The sequence below is a fragment of the Scleropages formosus genome, chromosome 11 (genome assembly GCF_900964775.1).
Source record: "Scleropages formosus chromosome 11, fSclFor1.1, whole genome shotgun sequence".
Classification (NCBI taxonomy): domain Eukaryota; kingdom Metazoa; phylum Chordata; class Actinopteri; order Osteoglossiformes; family Osteoglossidae; genus Scleropages; species Scleropages formosus.
Genome location: NC_041816.1, coordinates 11,005,868 through 11,025,652, shown reverse-complemented (window position 1 = coordinate 11,025,652; position 19,785 = coordinate 11,005,868). Strand labels below are relative to the sequence as shown.

At 40.8% G+C, this 19,785-nt stretch overlaps 1 protein-coding gene across 1 annotated transcript in view; it reads right to left on the bottom strand.

Moving 5' to 3' along the window:
* Positions 1 to 19,785, bottom strand: part of sema6d (semaphorin 6D) — a 74,945-nt gene that overhangs the window by 29,303 nt on the left and 25,857 nt on the right. The gene's annotated exons all lie outside the window — the stretch shown is intronic.

The following is a 19,785-nucleotide window of genomic DNA, read 5'->3' as shown; positions in this document are numbered from 1 at the left end:
AATTTTGTTCCCAGGTCAGAAATGGGGCAGCCTGCTGTCTTTTCACCTTGGAATTAAATCCTCTCAGTTTGTGCTGTTGCCTTAACTGTGAATAACCAACACATTTTGGATTTCTTTCATTGCTTAAACAAAGACAGAACTTTGTGTCAATTTAAGACAGAACTGAGTTAAGAACGTCATTTAAGCTATGAAAAGACAATTCCTTTTAAGTCAGTGATAGATGTGCTGTTTTTAGTAATTAATCATCCACAGTGGTCATGATCATGCACTTCCAACTGACATGAAAACAATTTATTTTAACCATTGTGCTGTGACTGCGTCTACGTGCTCCTATTTACCCCTGGTGTGAGTCACAGGATAGCAATACTAGATGTTTGAGAATCGTTAGAAATATTTGCTGGGAAACAAGAATATGATGCGGTCCATATGAAAGCCACTGTGCTCGTGAGATAAAACTGTAACAAAGAGAATCCTACATGAAAAAAATACAAGCAGTTGTGAAAAAAGCCAAAAAGCCTATTTTTATTCACAAGAACATTTCTTCTGCCTCTCAGAACCTGGGAGAGTCTCCAATATGGTACGATATTATCGTGTGTGTTCCATGCTGCCTGTTCTTGGCATGCCGCGTCCTTTTTCATTATGAAAAAGGAAAGCTTTCATCTTTGGCTTGCACTGCTGCTTTAACCCTAAAATCAGGAGATAGGAGACCCCTCGCTCCCCTCCCCCTGCCGATCTTTACAGGGGTGCTAGGAAGTCCTTGTCAGATCTCAGGCACAGGTCAACCGAAAGGCACACAGCCCTCATCTGAGAGAGTGTGGACAAATGGTTTGTTTGGTGAGCGCTTTAAAGATGTGTAATAATGCCTAAATGTTAGCTTAGTGCTGCCACAAGATGCCAGGATCTTAGACCCAACCTTAATGACGTGGGTGCTGTGACGCAATGCTCTTTAAGGTTGAATTATGTTCAGAAAAGGGTAAAATTGGAACCTTCGAAATTTCCTTTCAGATCTGCAAAATATTCTCATTTTTCCCAAAGGAAAACTGTGAAAAGAACACCGATATAAAAAGTTTACAAGTGCTAAAACTGAACTCTCAGAAGCTCGTTTTCTGCTGCTCTGTCGTGTACTGCAACTAAACTCAAATGAAGGTTTCTTGAGTTAATGTCTCATTTACTCTTTGTGATGGTAAAGGTGCCTTATCTGAATGGAGGTCTGACAAGGCAACCGTTTCTCAACTCGCAGTCTTTTCTTTGGGCCTAAATGGTAACTTACTGTGATTCAGCCCCCATTGAGATGTTAATGTGGGTGGAAAAGATGCCCGAAATCGACACGCCGGTGTAATTACTTTGCACCGTTGTTGCTAAAGCTTTTTCAAAGTGCCGAAGCTATCTAGCAGACAAGTTTTTCTTTCTTTTGTGAATTTGTTGGGCACATCCTTGAGGAAAACATTTTTATCATGCTCCCATCTGCCCCTGGAGAGGACCTGCTGCTCATTTGGGGCAAATTGCTCTATTCTTTATTTGGCTGTTTGAATAATGTGGTAAATGGCTGCATAACGAGAGCGGTGTTCTCTGAGCAGTATGTTTGACGAATGGGAGCCTGGGCTGAGGTGCAGAGCTCAAAGTGTATTGCAGGTGATCGAAAGGACACTTCAACCTTTTTGTGTTTTGAAAAGTGCCAAATTCTCATGTTAATCTTTTTTTGCATAAGCCTGCCCAACGAGGATACAAGCATAACAAGGTCTGGCTTTGTCACCCATGCCTTGTATTTTCATGGCAGAGGCTCAAAGCCTTGATGGGGAAAATGTAATGTGACTCACCATTAGCTTGTGGTCTGGGATTGGACACCACAATGTGTGACTGAAGAGCTTATTGGAAACACATCACTTTGACAATGGTTGTGGCCTTCTTTGTCCTCGCTAATGTTTCTGATGGCCACAGTTTTGTTTGCTAGCTGCCCTGAATGTCCTCCTCAGATGTTTCCAGGACAGCAACATGGATGCTGGATGAGCAGCCTTTCTCTTAATATTTGTGTTAAATTACAAACAGATTCACGTAGACTGTAGGACGCGCTCTGCAAATATTGGTGCTATCATTTTGAGCTGTACCAGAGAGCCTGGCAATGTGTTGCTGGTTTGGGCTGGTGGCCTTATCACCCTCCGTTTGTATGCACAGGAAACGCTTAACAAATGAACGTGACGTATCGATCCGTTAATCCATTATGGAGATAACGATTAATCTTCTCCCTTATCTTGTGATTTTTAAACAGAAGAGATCTGCTAAATGTCAAAGTAAACAAATAGAGGGTCCCCAGTTCTAAATGGAGTGACAGCGTAGCTGTCAGTACGAGGTATGCTTGTTTCAACTTTCTGTGTGTGTGTGCGCACGCGTTTTTAAAGGAAAACTGTGGTTGACTTAAGACTGGCCGCTGGCACCACAGCCATCCCCGGCCATTCCACACATGCCCTGCGAGTGGTACATATTCTCATCAGCCATAAACTAAGCAGATCAACTCCCTTGGAACAAAAATTTTTCATTATCTTTGAAGCACACTGGCTTGTAATTCATTCTATTCGTGTAGAGGTGAGTGTTTGTTTCACATTCAGCTGCAAAGGATTGATGTCGTTGGCCATCCTCAAGCTGTAAATGTTTGTTCACTTTGCTCCATCTCAGTGCCCAGTGCCAAGGTTTCTTACTTCAGCACTGAACATGGTTTTGTAGGTACACATCCTCCAGTGTGCACTCTGTGAATACAATCTCATGTTTTTGCAGTCTTTAACACTTTGTTAATTAGCAGAAAACAAAGACATCCTCTAATTTTGACAAGGGGATAACAGACTGGCTAACCAGAGAAAGCACTGTATCATCTAGCCATAACATTATTTGCAGCTCCAAGTTTAGTTTTTACTTTACTTAATCTTAATATAGGCCCTATAAACAGGTTCACTCTGGTACTTATGTGATAAGATGGCATTGCTGGATGTGAAATTGCTTACTGTGCACACTGATTGTCAGTAAAAAGAATTGTATCGAAGGTGACGTAATGGGTCCAGGAACAGGTGATTACATTTGTTGAAGAGGTACACATTTCTGTGTTTCACTGTCATGCCATCATTTACCACCCTTTAACATGTAGAGCAAAGGCATACGAAAAAGGTGTATTCTTATAAGCCTTCTGTATGTACTCCTCTTCAAGGGTGTGATGGAGAAAAGCGTGGTCACCGAGTCCCTACAAATCTGGACAACAGCTAGTTCACAGATGGGAGCTTCTCAGAAAGATATCTAGTCTAAAATTGCATTTAGTAAAATACTGACCTTCATAAATTAGTATAATTTTTGCTTCTGGGTGAAATTTTCAGCAAAGAAAAAACAATGTGACTCACACCTTTCCCAAACTCAAAACCATTTTGTACATAATCAGCGAGCTAGATAAACTGAATATCTATAAATAATCTGGAAAAGATGGCAGTGATGTAAAGATCTGCTGGAAGGCAGTGAGCTTTTTCACCATATCTTCAAAAACATTTTGACCACGTTAGAAATGGGGTGATTTATTTGGGTTTGAAGGTGTTGATGGCAGGCCGATTGGACAGTTTCTCAGTGACCTTTCTGTGGTTTCCATGACTCCGAAGGGAATGCAAATAAGGATGGGGGGCGAAGTTCAAAATTTCCCACGTGCTATAATGGGCTACATTACAATAAACAGCATGCAGCGAGACTTCAGTGTATCAGTATTAGTCGTTATTATTAACATTAGTCATTAAGATTTTAAGTGATTTCACAGTGATCTTCTAACAGTGTCTTTCCTATAAGGGTTGAATTGGTCCTGATTTTCTGAGCCATCCCATAATGAGCCCTTCGATGCTGTTTATGAACCCACTGCTTTGTGTAAGTGCCATGCTCCAGATTTTATTCATACCAAGTGCAGCTGCAATACAGCTTTTGGCTCTCATGATAAAAATTTGAATTATGTAAAAGTATAAATATAGCATTAATTCTGTAGACAGTGAGAAAATCAGCCTGGTGAAGCACACCTTGTGTGTTTCAGTCTAAAAAGTTAAATTCTTATTTTTAAAGACTAGTTGTTGTCAAGCTGGTTTTATTCCATACACTATTATAGAACTGAAAATAGTAAAATCTTGCCTAAACTGAAAAAAAAAAATTGGAAAATAATCTCAAGAAAGGAGTAAATCTATATTGGAATGAAGAATCAAGGGGTTCGTTAACAAAGGCAGCATTACGTTAATGCATTTTGCTGTTGTTGTGACTTTAACACAAACTTGCAGAACAGAACAAGCCCCCTAAAGCAGTCCTGTATCCACAGAGAAGCCTCCCTAAGTGTTTTGATGTATTTCTGGACAGGCTACATTCACACATGCTTTGTGATTCTTTGGTTTCTAACAACTTCCGTTGTAGCACAGCACACTGACATTTCAGCAGCATCACTATCCGAGGACAGAAATAATAAATGGCACACAAAACAAACGCTTCCGTCCTCTGGGGGAATGGGGCTCATTGTGTGTTTCACCATAGTTTTCATGAAGCGACGGGAGTCTAGGAGGCATGCACCATGAGGTACATGCCTCTTTCTGCAGAGATGCCGCTCGCCCTTCTGATCAACCGAGCACTAGCAGAGGTCTGGGCTGTTTTCCTTTCAGTTGTTGCATGTTGCATCTGCACAGTAAAATGATTGCATGACACTATATCGTATGAATTCTCGTGTAATAAATATATTTTTAAGACCTTGCCATCAAGTCACATTCAAAGTATCAGTGGCTGTAGAAACAATGGCATGAAGGAGCAACTGAGGCGTAAGAGGGAGCAACAGGAATCTCACAAACCAAGCATATCTTGATATCTTTTGTTTGGACCTGCAATAAAAATCCACCTATGATCTTAACCTAAATCCTGCCATGCTCATTAATGAGAACAAAGCCCTCTTCATTTAGTGAACAAGGTACAAGAATACAGCGTTCTGTAGGCAAGCCAGACCTCTTGGATAATGGTCGCAGTTTTGAGACTGGAGTTCTCCCTGTTCTCATTAGTGAACACATCCTAGGGTATCAGGTTTGGGAATTACATTCTGCCATTGTAGCCCACTGCACTTTGAGCCTCGCCTTGGTTTGTTACAGATGTATTGCAGCATAATGCCAATTTAACACAGATGGCTGCTTCTCTGCTACACACTGGCAGTATAAATACAGGCACAGTGCTCGGCCTCAAATGGATAGGCGCACCCCCAGCCCCCTTTAAGCCAGAGCTCTTCACAATGGCTCCAGATCAGCACACTGAGGAAGCCCTGTTTGGTTGTCACACGGAACAGTATTCCATTATTCCGGTTTGTTCTCCCATTACTCAAACACTGCTGTAAAGAGTATGCATCTCGAGCACAGAGAGGCATGTGCTGAATGTCTGTGATTTTCTGACACAATGACCTAATCTAGTTTGGACATTTTTTGTTTGTTTGTTCTGCTTATGTATTACAAAATTGTAGCTGCATTTGCAATAATTAAAGGCCATTAATGAATGCAGTGGCTTTCAACACTGATTTTTGCAAGTTATTATGAAAAAACTGTGGCACTGAAACAAACTGCCAAGTCACTGGGCTTTACGTTTCCTGAGGTGTTAAATTATGGGTGAACTTCTTTCAAGGGCCTTACACTGACCGAAAAGGTGATCTGGTCCCCCTACCTTTCGGTTTATGCTTTGCTGTGCAGCGTACACATGTATAAAAGCAGCGTAATTCCTTGCAGTTGGCAGTTCAAAGAGTAAAGAGCAACTGATGTCTTTTTCACATACGTTGTTTTCAGACCTGGCTGGCAGGGTGAGGCTAATCTTACTGATAACACTGGGACCTCAAACTCCCTTGGTAAATACCTTCCCTTCATGGCTTCATACAGAATTATGCCCCAGTTTAGCCCATGTAGGCAGATCAGAGGGTCCATGCTCTTCTTTACAATTTGTTTTCCTTTGAGATCCTGACATCTTATTGAGTAACAGAACACTGGCATTAGCTAATGAATGAGCAGAAGAACAATGACATGCTTTGAAATGGAATCTATGTGTAAAAATCTTTTGCTTCCCATTTCGAAACGCGTAACTCTCATATGTTGAACTTCTCCTGACTCACATAGCCTCAGCTGTACCTGTGGACGTGAGACACGGAGATGCATTTCATTTGGGACCGGCAGTCATGAAGCTCAACGGTCTGGCAGTTTTCTCCTTTACGGAGGAGCTCTCAGTACACACGTAGCCACTCAGTGATATCAGCATGACTCAGAGAGACCAGGGAAAACAACGTCTATGTAACAGGAAGCCTTCCGTCCTTGCTGACTTCATCAGCGACAGTCAGCATAGCAGCAGGCCTTAATATAGTCCATCATTGGGAGATGTCCCGTTATACTCTGCTCCCACGACTGGGACTTGAACTAACCCTGCTCTCCACCCAGCTACCATAACTAATAATAAATAATGTTTCATTGCATACATCATCTTACTGCTCTGTCTCTTTGGAACTGCCACGCATAACAAGTGGCCTTTACTGCTGCTGTCACTGGAGATGCACTTGACTGCAGAGAATATAATATTTCTCATCCATCATACGGAGATAAATTTGCATCTGATGTCCACCCTCCTACAAATATTACAGATTTGCTCAGTTTAACTTTTCATCAGTTGTCCTTTAATTATTCCAGCATGCATTCTCCCAGTGATTTTATCTTAGACACTTCACTTTTTTTCACCTGAACTGAGCTGGAACTTAATGCTTTAAATGTCACAATCTCATCAGCTTTTTAAACTCGTTTACGTAAACAGAGCAGGGACCATCAAAAACCCTCATTAATAAGGGGCATTGAACACTAATCTTAAAACATTTTTGCACAAACTTGAAGAACATATAAGTAACCTGGGGCAGAACGTGAATAGTATTGAGCTGGATCACATTAAAACGTTAATGGAAGCACACAGCAGTAGTTTTGGGAAGAGTAAACTGAACAAAGCAATGGCCTCATACTAATTTATTCTGTTTTTCAAACCTGTCAGCAAGTTTTTGGTAATAATTAACCCTCATTGTCTGAATTTAACATAATTGGGGGTGAGAGAGTGAGAGAAAGTAGAGAGCCAGAGGGAGTAAGTTGCTTTATCAGCTGTTGCTGTGCTTTGAATACCGTTTTTCTCAGGTTTTCTAGGAAGATCAAGCAAATAATACAGACCTGTAACTGTCGACCAGTTGTTCTTTTCACATCGATTTTCATTTATGAAGAATAAATTCCCTATTATTAATTAAGAGCCCCCTAACTGTGGTGAGGTGTGAAGTGGTTGACTTCGAAAAAGAAAATCAAAGTGCTTAATCAATTTTGCCTTTTAATGCAATCATGTACCTATAATTGAGGGGCACTCAGTTGCTTGCACTCATGGATTTATTCACTGGGTGAGGTAACATCACATTAAAAGTCTGTGACTGCATTTTTCCAGTGGGACTAGTGGAATGCATGGTGATGAATACTATTAAGATGGCCAGAGGGACAGACAGAGAGACAGACAGACAAATACACACACATTTATCCTCCCCCACCTCTTCAAAATTGGATTTTCAATATCGAAATTTGCCTTCAGCAAGTTTTCTTTAAAAAAGAAAAAAATGCAATAAAATAAAATTGGATCACAGATAGAGGATAACGATTAGATATTTGACAGAAATTGAGCATTTTCAGAAGTTTGTTGCTGGAGAAACAGGGTATACTTAAGCAACAAAAATTTAACGGATATCTTAGAATGGAATCTAAAAACTATGTTTTACAATTTAAAATCTTGCATTCATCTGATGAATCCTGAAAGAGGTGTATCTCTTCTTATACACCCGAGAGTGATTTTAATAAGAGGTATATCAGTTAATTACATGCAGTCTCCCTAAACAGATTAGTTTAACTGGAAAAGCATATGTTTCCTGTCTGGAGGCATTTGTTGAGTAAATGAAATGTGGAAGCAATGTTCAATTGCACTCTTAGTCAGTGCTAAATTCAAGTCTGACTTGTTTTAACATTTAAGAGTTAAAAGATGTATCTTATAAGAAATCATTAAATGAATGTATGTTGCCTACAACACAGCCCTTGAATGTCACAAGTGTGCTTACTGATGCATTGACATCCTGTGTGCTTCTCAGATTATTTTTCAGTCACTTAGGAAATACATACATGGTTTTCCTTCACAAACAGGAAGCTAGCAAAATTATAATTTTGGAATTCAGTTATGGACACACTGCATATTAAAATTCATGATGAAGCAATGAAGTCATAAAGTGTATAATAATACCAGAATTCTGACAAACAGGTTGCTTAATTAATTAGTTGTCAGAAAATGCAACAGAATACAACTTGTAATATTTGAAAAATGCAGACAAAGAACTGGTAATGTCAGTCAATGAAAATACACAGATAGGTTATTTGTAATGTAGCCTATTTATCCAGATCTATTGTTATTTGTCACATGTACCCAGCCCACACTTGCCCATCATCAAGTCGGCAGGGGTTAAAAGGACCGGGAGCCCACGCCTGATTGGGGAACCTCTCATGAGCAACCGCGTCTCCAATCTCGACAGCGAACCTGGCCTTTCTACATCTTGCTCCCCTGGCTTCTGACCTTGCTTCGTTCTCATCGACTCCGTTCCTTGTCTGTCCCCGAAACCCTGAACGTACATCGCCCGACCCACGCCTGTCGCCGACTACTGCTCTTGTCTCGTGATTTTGGACTTTGTTACTCATTGAACAAAACCCGCAATTTGGTCCCACTCACTTTTGCTCCGGCTTCCATTGTTTCGCCATGACATTATTATTATTATTATTATTATTGTCCTTGTTGTTGGTGCTAATCATTGCAATGGCCAGCCTGGTGTCAAACAGAGAAGGCTGTTAGAGTGGCTTGGCTGATGAAAAGCCCTTAATTCTGATTATGGAATTCCACAATTAGATTTAAAGGCTAATAGCAGAGGCTGTATTTCAATGCAGTAAATGCCATCTTTCTGGGGCTTTCCATTAAGACGATTGTTTGAAGAAAATCAGATGTGTACCTTACTTCTCTTTTAGTAAAACGTTACAGTAACAAATTTGGGATGACAGTCTAAACACAAGACATATCCCAGACAAGCCAATAAACTGGAGGTGGATGTTCAAGAAAAGTAAGGCCACCTGCTACAAATTTGCTGCGTGATTTGTGCAGCTCATGTGTAAAACCTTAGTTATGTCTGGTTACGCTCAACGTGTGGTGGGCGTTCAGGGCAGCGAATCACGTGGCAGGCTGAGACTGCTCACACGTGTCCCGGACGTTTGGGCTCGTTCATTCTGACCTCTCTCTCAAGGAAGCGATTGTAAAATCGGAACCTGAATGTCCTGCAGTTCCGCCTTCTGGTTAACAGTGAGCTGTGCCGAGCTCCTGCTAAGGCAAAGTCACCCAGAAAAAAACTCTGCCTAAAATGTGGAAAGAAATTGTAGCCTTCTGCTGTGAGCTGTACTCTGTCCCCAGTGCAAGGTATTTAGTAAGTTGTGGCATACAGCAGCATCATAAAGGCTTGTCCTGCACCCCTGGGCCACAGGGCCTTGCAGCAGTGAACCCAACAAGTGTTAGCTACAAGTGCTAGCTACAAGCGATCGGGTCCCCGGTGATAAGACACTGTCCAGCGAGGCTCTTCTAGCTGGGATCAAGGTCAGCCAACATAGCTGTTACAGTGTTACTCGTCTGTTGTGAACCATCTCAGGAACCAGGTTCTACGGAGCAGTGTTACTAGTTATTTAAAGCTCTGAAGGACAAAAATGCCTGCATCAGAATAACATTCCCCATTTGTCTGGCACTTACCCTTTTTTTAAGCAGTTTGAACCTTTGCTCATGCTTTTATCCAAAGCAACTTATGGTGTTTGACCCATTTAGCTAGCTGAGTATTTTTACAAAGCAAGCCAGGACAAGTCATATCTTGCACAAGCGCAGTGCCGAGCATCACTTGAACTGACAGCCTTCGGGTTATAAGTCTATTTCCTTAATCGCTGAGCTATGTGTCGTGTTAGTCCCCATTTGGGGGTCGTGGACAGATGGAGTCGTTTAAGGACAGCGGATGGCCTATTATGATAACACAGTGGTGAAAGGGACCAAATCTGTGCGAGCACTTAACTCCCTGACGAATGCACCGACATGCGCTAATGAATAGCGACCTGCTTATTCCCGTGTGCTCTGCAGGGCTCCGTTGCTACTGTCTGGTCTTCCTCCTTTGTCATGCCAATAGCAGCATGGTAAACTGCCCATATTCCTCTTAGAACAGCAAAGCTGTCTTTGGTTTTAAGGGAAAAATAATTGCTAATAATGTAAAAAGATAACGTAACAACACCATTAACAATGTAACAAGATTAGGGAGAAGGACTTAATTACACAGCAAGGGAGACAACTTTCCCACCTTTTCCCTCTGCTGAGGGCTTCCATTAGCTGTCGTGTAGAAGCCGTCAGGGTTAGTTAGGAATTATCTCTTTGTGTAAGACACTGATTTATTCTTTTTTTAATTAAAATTTGTACTGCAACTCACCACTTCCTAGTGAGGGGCTAACGATAACCTTCCTCCCCAAGTCAAAAAACTGAGATTGAGCATTACATTTAATATAGTTTTGACTGAAGTTTGGTGGCCAAGTAGTGCAGGGTTCATGTAGTACGCTGAGGTTTCTTTAGACAACTTCACCTGTGTTCCCTTCACCAGGCTCAGCCTCTTAGTTTGTTCCCTAATCCAGTTCCTTGTCACATGATATGCCCTTTTCAGAATAACACTAGGGCTTCATTAAGCAAAACAGGAAATCCCATTTTATATGTACGCTTGACAGCATATGGGCTTTATTTTAAATTAGCCCATCAAGAATCCACAGGATGTGCATTATTACACTTGACGATACCTGGTTCGGAGACGTCCCGGTCTCCCGCTGAACATGCTGCTTCATCCATGCAGAAACAACACATTTCCTTGCTTTCTGTCAAAGACGTGGCAATGCATGCTGCTCTCCTGTATAATCAGCAGTGTAGTACCTCAAAGCATTAATGGGGTACAAATGACTGCAATTCCTCCTGTCAGGAATGAAACAATTGTGCTTTTTTTTGTGTGCGTATTTTTTTGTATTTCTTTTATTCAGAATATGAAAGCTGCTGGTTTATTACATATTCTGGTGTACACTTTCAACCTACCTTCATTTCAAAATCGTTTTTAATTAAAGATTGGAAAAACATGTTCACCATGTATTTACAAGAAAACGTGGATTTTTATAAAATGAGTGCAAACACATTACATTTATTTAGCAGATCCTTTTCTCCAAAGCGACTTCCAATGAAATCTATGTAACGTTATCAGCCCACACACCTTATTCACCAAGGTGACTTACACTGCTAGATACACTACTCACACTGGGTCACTCATCCATACACCAGTGGAACACACTCTCTCTCTGTCACTCACGCACTATGGGGGAACCTGAACAGCATGTCTTTGGAGTGTGGGAGGAAACCAGAGCAGACACAGGTTGAACTTGCAAACTCCACACAGACCAAGCAGGGAATCAAACCCATGTCCTCTCACCCCACCCAGGTGCTGTGAGACAGCAGCACTACTCGCTGTACCACTGTGCCACCCATGTTTTATGGTTTATCATTGATTTGACTTTAAGCAGAATGTTAAAGGCCCGAAACATGTTGCTATGGTTTAAGTATGGCTGTAAAAAGCTGCATTTACATATCAAGTTTAACATTCCATTAATTTTCATGTGAGCCCAAAGCATTATGAAAATGTCAGGTAGCTAATAAGAGCAATATTCCCTGTAATATGACATTAATACAGTTAAGTTATTAATAAGTTGTTCAATGAAAAATACTTAATGTAATCAATAATTCAAACATACATTTCTATGTTTTTGTGTTATGTTTGAATTATTGATTACATTAAGTATTTTTCATTGAACAACTTACAGGCTGTAACAGAAAATAAGAACTGTATTTACAAAAATACTGCTTGGACGCGCACACACACACACACACACACACACACACACACACACAGAGTCTGAACTGCTTGTCCCATATGTGGTCACGGGGAGCCGGAGCCTAGCCCGGCAGCACAGGGCGTGGGGCTGGGGGGACACACCCAGGGCGGGACCCCAGTCTGTCGCAAGGCACCCCAAGGGGGACTCGAACCCAAGACCCACTGGAGAGCAGGGCCTGGTCCAACCCACTGCGCCACTGTGCCCCCCCAACATACAGTTTGAAGCTAACATTTTGGTTATTAAGTGTTACTATAAACAACATCAATCATTTATCAGTTAGTTTTTTCTGAAGTGGAAACAAATTTTTTCATCTTTCCCACTTCAGGTTAATGCTATTAATATTTATATTCAATTTAAATTTCAGTAAAATACGATCAGGTACTCTTTTGCCATATTTTAGACAGGAAGCAATCATTTTAATTTTTTTTTTATGTCAACTTGCTTCAGAAATTTTAGGTAATCTGGAGAGGAAGAATACAAATAGAATGAATCTTGTGTATTTTCCCTTTTACTGATGGTGCTGAAATGGCTGTGAGAGTGGACACAGAATGAGAATCATTATACGGTTAAATATTTCATGATTTGTTCAACTTTTAACTGTTAACTGTACTTTTTTGCCATTAGATGACATGTTGTGTAAAGCCAAGCCACAAACTAGGCTGATTATATCCCACTCTCCTATCCCTCGGGAGCTAAAATCCCCCCATTAAAAGCCACTTTCAATTCTTTCTGTAATAACTCTGGAGTTTGGTCCTCTTTACATCTTACTGAGCACTATGACAGTAAAGGGAGATCTGTGCCAGACCTAGTAGTTTTCTTAATTATGGAAATGAGGAAATCTTTTCTTAAAGCCTCTACTATTGCCTAAAGCAGCTGTAACAATAAAGGCATAACTAATCTGTGTTTCTGTGACTGAATTGTTTTTAATGTGTAATCTGAACTGTTTTAACGTTTTAAATGTCTGCACCTTATCCAGGTGAATAAGAGGACAGACACTACATTTTACACCGAACAGACTTTTCAGTAAGTGATCCTCCTCGACAGATTATAGCCCTGTTGTTTAAAGCGTTCAGATATCAGTTTATTTGTAATCATCCAACATCAAGTGTATCAATACTGGCACTTAGCAGTGTAAGATGGCACTGGCAGTTCAGAATTATTAAATGATCTGATATTCTTTATACAGAAAAAAAGTAATTTTCATGCAAAGTGCACATATATCCATGTACTTAAAATGAAATCCCAGCTCCAATTGTCTGCTCTGTTCTATTAAGCAGTGCCGACAGTACAAATAGATCAAAGGTAAACGACAAATCTTCACATCACAGTTTCTGTCACCTTCCATCAAATACTCTGTTTGATCAGTGCCCTCAGATATCTGTGTCACAGCTTGGATGAACCGGAGATGGTAATCTGCAGAAATTACTGTGCATTACCAAAAACCATAATCCATGTGATTTGAAGGAATCACGCATGTTGCATTTTGATCATTTCTTTGATAACACAGTTAAGGTCTCTATCAGTTTCACGAGTCCCTTGAGTACCACCTACATGGCATTTCACTTTTTTTTATGTTAAATATTACTGCATGTATATTTTACTTGTATTGGTAGACACTATCTAAACAGACTTTATGCAAATATCTGAGAGCCCCAAAATCAGTTGATGTCTTTCAGCTGATCTTCTAGAGTCCACAGTATCCTGAAAAATAACTGTTTAATGCCCTACCTGCCCAGTAAGCGCAGCACCCAGCATCTATGGACCCGACATGAGCACCTTTTCGGCCCTGCTTACACCTCTATGCGCAGCACAGGTTGGCGAGGCTGCCGTGACATGAACATCAGTGGCCAAGGTGTTTCATGGAAAACTCACACACACCTGAGTACCTGAGCTCAGCTTCTCTCTCCCCCTCTCTGTCTATGACCATATTCTTTGAACAACTCAACATAATAAATGGTTATGGATTCTAAACTTTACTCTAACTATTTTGACTCCTTTTTTGGAAGTTTGGAAATAGCATTTTCATTGTGGGTAAATAAATATTCAAGAAAAAATGTGCTACTTTTTAGTTATTTAAATTTATTCAACCTGATTTACATGTTTACCTTTGATTTCATTTTTGAGGGGATACAATCAATGAATTTTTCATTTGTGCCAGGTTCCTCCACAGCTACTTACTCATTGGTTAAATTTGTTAACAAAGCACTTACTCATTAAAAAGTCATTATCTCACTGATCAAATTAATTTTTTAACTGAGGACACACTTAATTTTACACCCACAAAAATGTACATAGCAGGAGGGGAAATTATACAGATGAGACCCAGGGATGACACTGTCAGCTTGGTATAAAATCATACTGAGCGACCCAGTTCGATCCAGGCTTTTTATATTCAACAAAAGTATCTTTTTCATAAACCATATTACTTACTTCATAGGGCAAAGTCCTAACACACCATTGTGCCATTAATATGTTACAATCGACCCAGTAGCTATAAACTTAGCCTAAATAATGCATGTGCTTGTTGGACATGGTGGGACATTAGTATGCCTTTTGTCCTGCTTGGAGTGGTTTCCAAATCAATAAATTGTTTCTTTTTATGCTTTTGCTCATACTACAATAAATATTGGTCCCCAAATGGCTCTCCTTGCAGAGGACTACTATATGATGCTGTTACAGAAGGTTGCTTACAGTGCCCAGATGTGATGTTCTGAAGGGAGTGAATGTTCAGAGACCCAAAGCTCACCTCTTTGTACACAGATTACAGCCACGGTGGATCTTTTATAGTCCTAGGACTGGAAAAACGAGAGCGAAAACTCACACACGCCCTCGTAAGTGTGCCCAAAGTCACGCACTCAAGGAAAATTATCACACCATGTGACAGAGACTGGGTTTTTCTGTTTCACTCCACTGTGATTCATAGAGCAACGCAGTGCGACCTAGACAGCGCCCTGATGATAAAGAAGCTGTGGGCGTAGGCAGTAGGATCCAAGTCCAACTAAAGGGAAGTTTCACTTACACCTCAGGGCACTGACAGCTCTCATGACGACAGCTTGCCATGTAAGCATAAATGCTGCCCATTTTATTTATTTACATTTTGTCTGACCCAAGGAAAACTGGGTTGCATAGGCAACTGACAGGTAAGGACACTCAAATGAGCTTAATCTTTAACAAGAAAAGGGGAAGTCAAAAATCAAAGGTTGCATCATAAAAGAATGGATCTCAGTGAGTTATGTTTTACTGAAAAATGAAGGAATGCAATAAAGCACCTGACCTGTACGCCCTGAATTTTAAATACCAATGAAGTGCCTTCGGTTGTCTTAAATCAGATTGCTGGAGTGTTTACCTGCAATGACATATATACAATTACATCTATATAAACGTATTACAAAACATGCAATTTGCACTAGTCTTCCCAGAAAGTATAATTATATTACTGATTTTAGTGTATTACGTTGGCATCCCGTTCAAGGTGTACTGACTAGCACAGGTATAGGTTCCAGCACAGCATAACCCTGACTTAGACACACCCTTAACAACAATGAGTGAGTAACTGTAGCACAAAGTGCAAATTACATACTAATTATAATCAATGAGAGTACCCTTTCTACAGTTAATATAACTGCATATTAATACAAGTATGTTCTTTCACATTTATTCATTGAGCTGACACTTTTCTCCAAAGCAACTTACAATATTAAGGTCACCATTATTACATGCTTACAATCATTCACCCATTTATATTAGAACAATTACCTTGTACAAGAGTACTACAGCCAGAGGTGGGAATCAAACCTACAACCTTTGGGTCTAAAGACAGTAGCTTTAACCACTACACTAACAGCTGCCCCTTTTTAAAGCTGCTGGTAAGTAATGGTCTATAAAAATAAATATCCAGTAAAATTAAGACAAAAAGAAATATGGATTGCAAAAATATAAGGTAACGCATGCAAGTTATTCTGGGAAAAAAAAAAACTATAATAAAAAGACAAATGCTTGCGGTTTCTTAAAAATGTTCATTTCTTTAAGAACTAAACTGTGATAATTTAAAACTGGACTTAAGGATATAAATTGGTAAGTAACATTGGTGATGAAGTGCAATGCCGAATGCTGTCAGCGATGTGTATTTCCCTGTATTTTAAACACATTGAGGAGCAGTACAGAGCTCAGCTGATTTCCAGTCAACCTGATTAGCTCTTCCTTGCTCTCAGCTTCCTCTAGGCATTCATTGCACTGACTTGCCGTCATTCCTCTCTGTCCTCTGGCAATGTGTTTCTTAGCGCAGAGAGCAGACGCTGGCCTGCCTTCAAGTAATCTCATATGATGATTTAATTGCCAATGATAAGGTTGCTGCAGTCCACGGAGAACCACACAAATGGCAATTAGGCCAATGAGCAGCACCGTTGACTTCGATCATTACCTTGGAACTTGACTCTGAGAGCCATACAGTGTGACCAGCCATCTGCGGCGAGGAGGCCCAAGGAACACAACCCGGTCCGCGTTCCCTCGGGTGAGCGACACGGCAGGGTTCTTGTAGCTCGCTGCTCGCAGCAGCACATACGGTCAGTCAGACGTAGGAGGAATTCAATAGCACTCTCTTCCAAGCAAGTTACCTTCCCTTATGGAGAGGGTGCCTCACACTCTGTATGCTGGAGTGTGTGTTTGAGTTCACAATATCTAAGGCAGCATGGACTGTACATCGACAGGGAATTATAGTGGTGCATCAAAGTTGGGGAACCCTTTAGAATTTCCTCTATTTCTGCATAAATAAGATCTAAAACGTGATCAGATTTTCACGCAAGTCTTAAAACTGGATAAAGAGAACCCAATTGAGACAAAAACATTATACATGTTTTTATATATATACACACACACATTTCCAGAACCTCTTGTCCCATACGGGGTCGCAGAGCCCACCCGGTAATACAGGGCATAAGGCAACAGACCCAGGACGGGACGCCAGTCCATCGCAAGGCACCCCAAGCGGGACTCGAACCCCAGACCCACCGGAAAGCAGGACCATGGTCCAACCCACTGCGCCACCGCACCCCTTAGATATATATATATATATACACATTATATATCAATATATTATATATACATTATATATACATTATTTATATATATATATATATATATATATATATATATATATATATATATATATATATATTTGAGTCAGCTGACCACTTCTTGTTACTCCACAGTGTTGCTTTTAAAAATGAATCTCATTAGTAACAAAACTGGGGCTCCTCCATCCACCTCCCTCAATGTATTTAGTTACTACGATTCAGTGATCTAATCAAAGCCTTTTAAAAGTATAGAGTAACAAGTGGTGCGACCAGCAACCAGAGCGCCAGCAAAGCTGTGAGGGAAAGAGAATACGAGGAGAGAATCCCCTTTGATGCTGATACCATCTTCCCCGTGTCTGGTCAGGCCCCGTGCCTCATTTCACTGCTCAGTGGGTTTACATCAAGTTTCCTCTAATTGCATCTTCAGATTCGCCTGAGATCCAATAACCTCGCATTAGTAGAAGACAATTACAGAGTGTAATGATGCCATCATTACACAGGGCCGGAAAGAATATGAAATTAAAATATTGGGGGCAGAGGGAAGTCTGGGAGGATCTCTGTGTTTCCATGGGCTTTTTCTGTTACGCTGTGGTTTATAGTTTTACTGATGTATACTGATGTAATAATTATAGAATATAAAACACTGAAAGATATGGTTTTGGGAGGTGGGTCAGACTGAACGGTTTTCACACGGATACTATTTCACATTGATTTTGCCTTGCTCACTTTCTGAGTTCATTTTAACTGTGATCATGGTGCTGGAATTTTGTAATCTTAGGAAATTGCATTACATTAATTATACAGCTGTGCAGGCTGCTGTCAATGTCAAATGCCCACTCAGTGGAAAAGACTATTAATGGTACTCTTACATGGAATTTAGCAACCTTGAAATTTTGTTGCGAAAATTTGATATGACAGGTTGCTAGTTCCTTTGTCCAGCTGTGCCAACACATGTCCAGTAGCATAATTTATACCATAACCATGACAGTCTGTAATTTGAGTTGAAGGATTTAAAAGTACATGTCTGTTTATGAATTTATGTTAATTCACGTGGTATGACAAAACAACTCACAAAAGGCCTCTCTTGTAACCATTGGTTTAGTTTTAGTAAAATTTCTTCTGTGAACATCAAATGAACTTTACAGCAATGTGGACCAGCCAGTTGCTGATTTAATGCAGTATAAGAAACTTAAATTTATTCATTTAGCAGATGTTCTTCTCCAAAGGAGGGGGGGCACAGTGGCACAGCGGGCTTGGCCACGTCCTGCTTTTTGGTGGGCCTGGGGTTCGAGTCCTGCTTGGGGTGCCCTGCAGCGGACTGGTGTCCTACCCGGGGTGTGCCCCCCCCAGGCTCCACGCCCTGCACCTTGGTTTGCCGCAACCCCGCTCGAGGCAAGTAGTTTCAGCCTGTGTCTCTGTGTGTGTGTGTGTGTGAGACATTAAGGGATTACTATGCAGTATTTAGCTGAAACCTTTATGTAAAATGATACAAAATTCTATATGTACAGCAATAAATCATTCAGCGAGGGGGTGTGGTGGCGCAGTGGGTTGGACCGGGTCCTGCTCTCTGGTGGGTCTGGGGTTCAAGTCCTGCTTGGGGTGCCTTGTGACGGACTGGTGTCCCGTCCTGGGTGTGTCCCCTCCCCCTCCAGCCTTATGCCCTGTGTTGCCAGGTTAGGCTCTGGCTCCCCGCGACCCCGACTGGGACAAGCGGTTCGGAAAATGTGTGTGTGTAAATCATTCGCCCATCTATACATCCAAATAATGTAACACACAATTGCCAATATTTTAGGTCATCAGTCCACCTTAAACAACTTTTTTGGGTTGTGGGAAAACACTGGAGCATCCAAAGGAAACCCACACAAACTCTCATTCGGAGGTAACACAGACGCGTATTACTGTAACATGCAGATACAGATGTAGGGGTGATAAACTCACGTGCAGAGTAAATATACAGGTATACAGTGCAAATTAGGAAACAAAGTGCAGATGTGATACGAGGAGCAAGGAGTAAAATGAAGCATATGGTGTTAAGTTAAACAGAACCAGTACACAAAGGCATGGCTTAAACGGGGTTGGGACACGGGACTAGGACAGTAGCATGGAGGACGAGCATAGACAGGACAGAAACTAGGGACTGGTAAAGAAACACAATGTGACAGGGACTGTGGGTAAGTAAACGGGAAGATGGATTGGTGGTTACTATAATTACTGCTCATAGCTGTACAGACAGCTGCCCCTGTACTTCCCTTGAGCAAAGTACTTACCCTTAAATTGCTCCAGTAGAAAAATTACCCAGCTGAATAAATGGTAAATAATTGTAAGTAGCTTCACATTGTAAATGACCTTGGAGAAAAGTGTCAGCTAAACGAATAAATGTAAAAAAAAAATAGCAGACGTGACAATGCCAAGTTTCATTCTCCTGTCCTGCTGTGGTACCCTTGATTTCGGCCCCTTAAACTTAATTGCTACAGTAAAAACACCCTGTTTTATAAAAGAGAAAACCACTGAAAAGTTGATCATCTCTCACTGTAAGTCACCTTGGGCAAAGATTAAAGTCATGTACCATTTACATGTTGTGGAAACCAGAAAAAAGGTTCAACCAACTTTTGTACCACCTTCAGTTAAAGTAAATTGAGATTAATCCTACATTTGTTGTA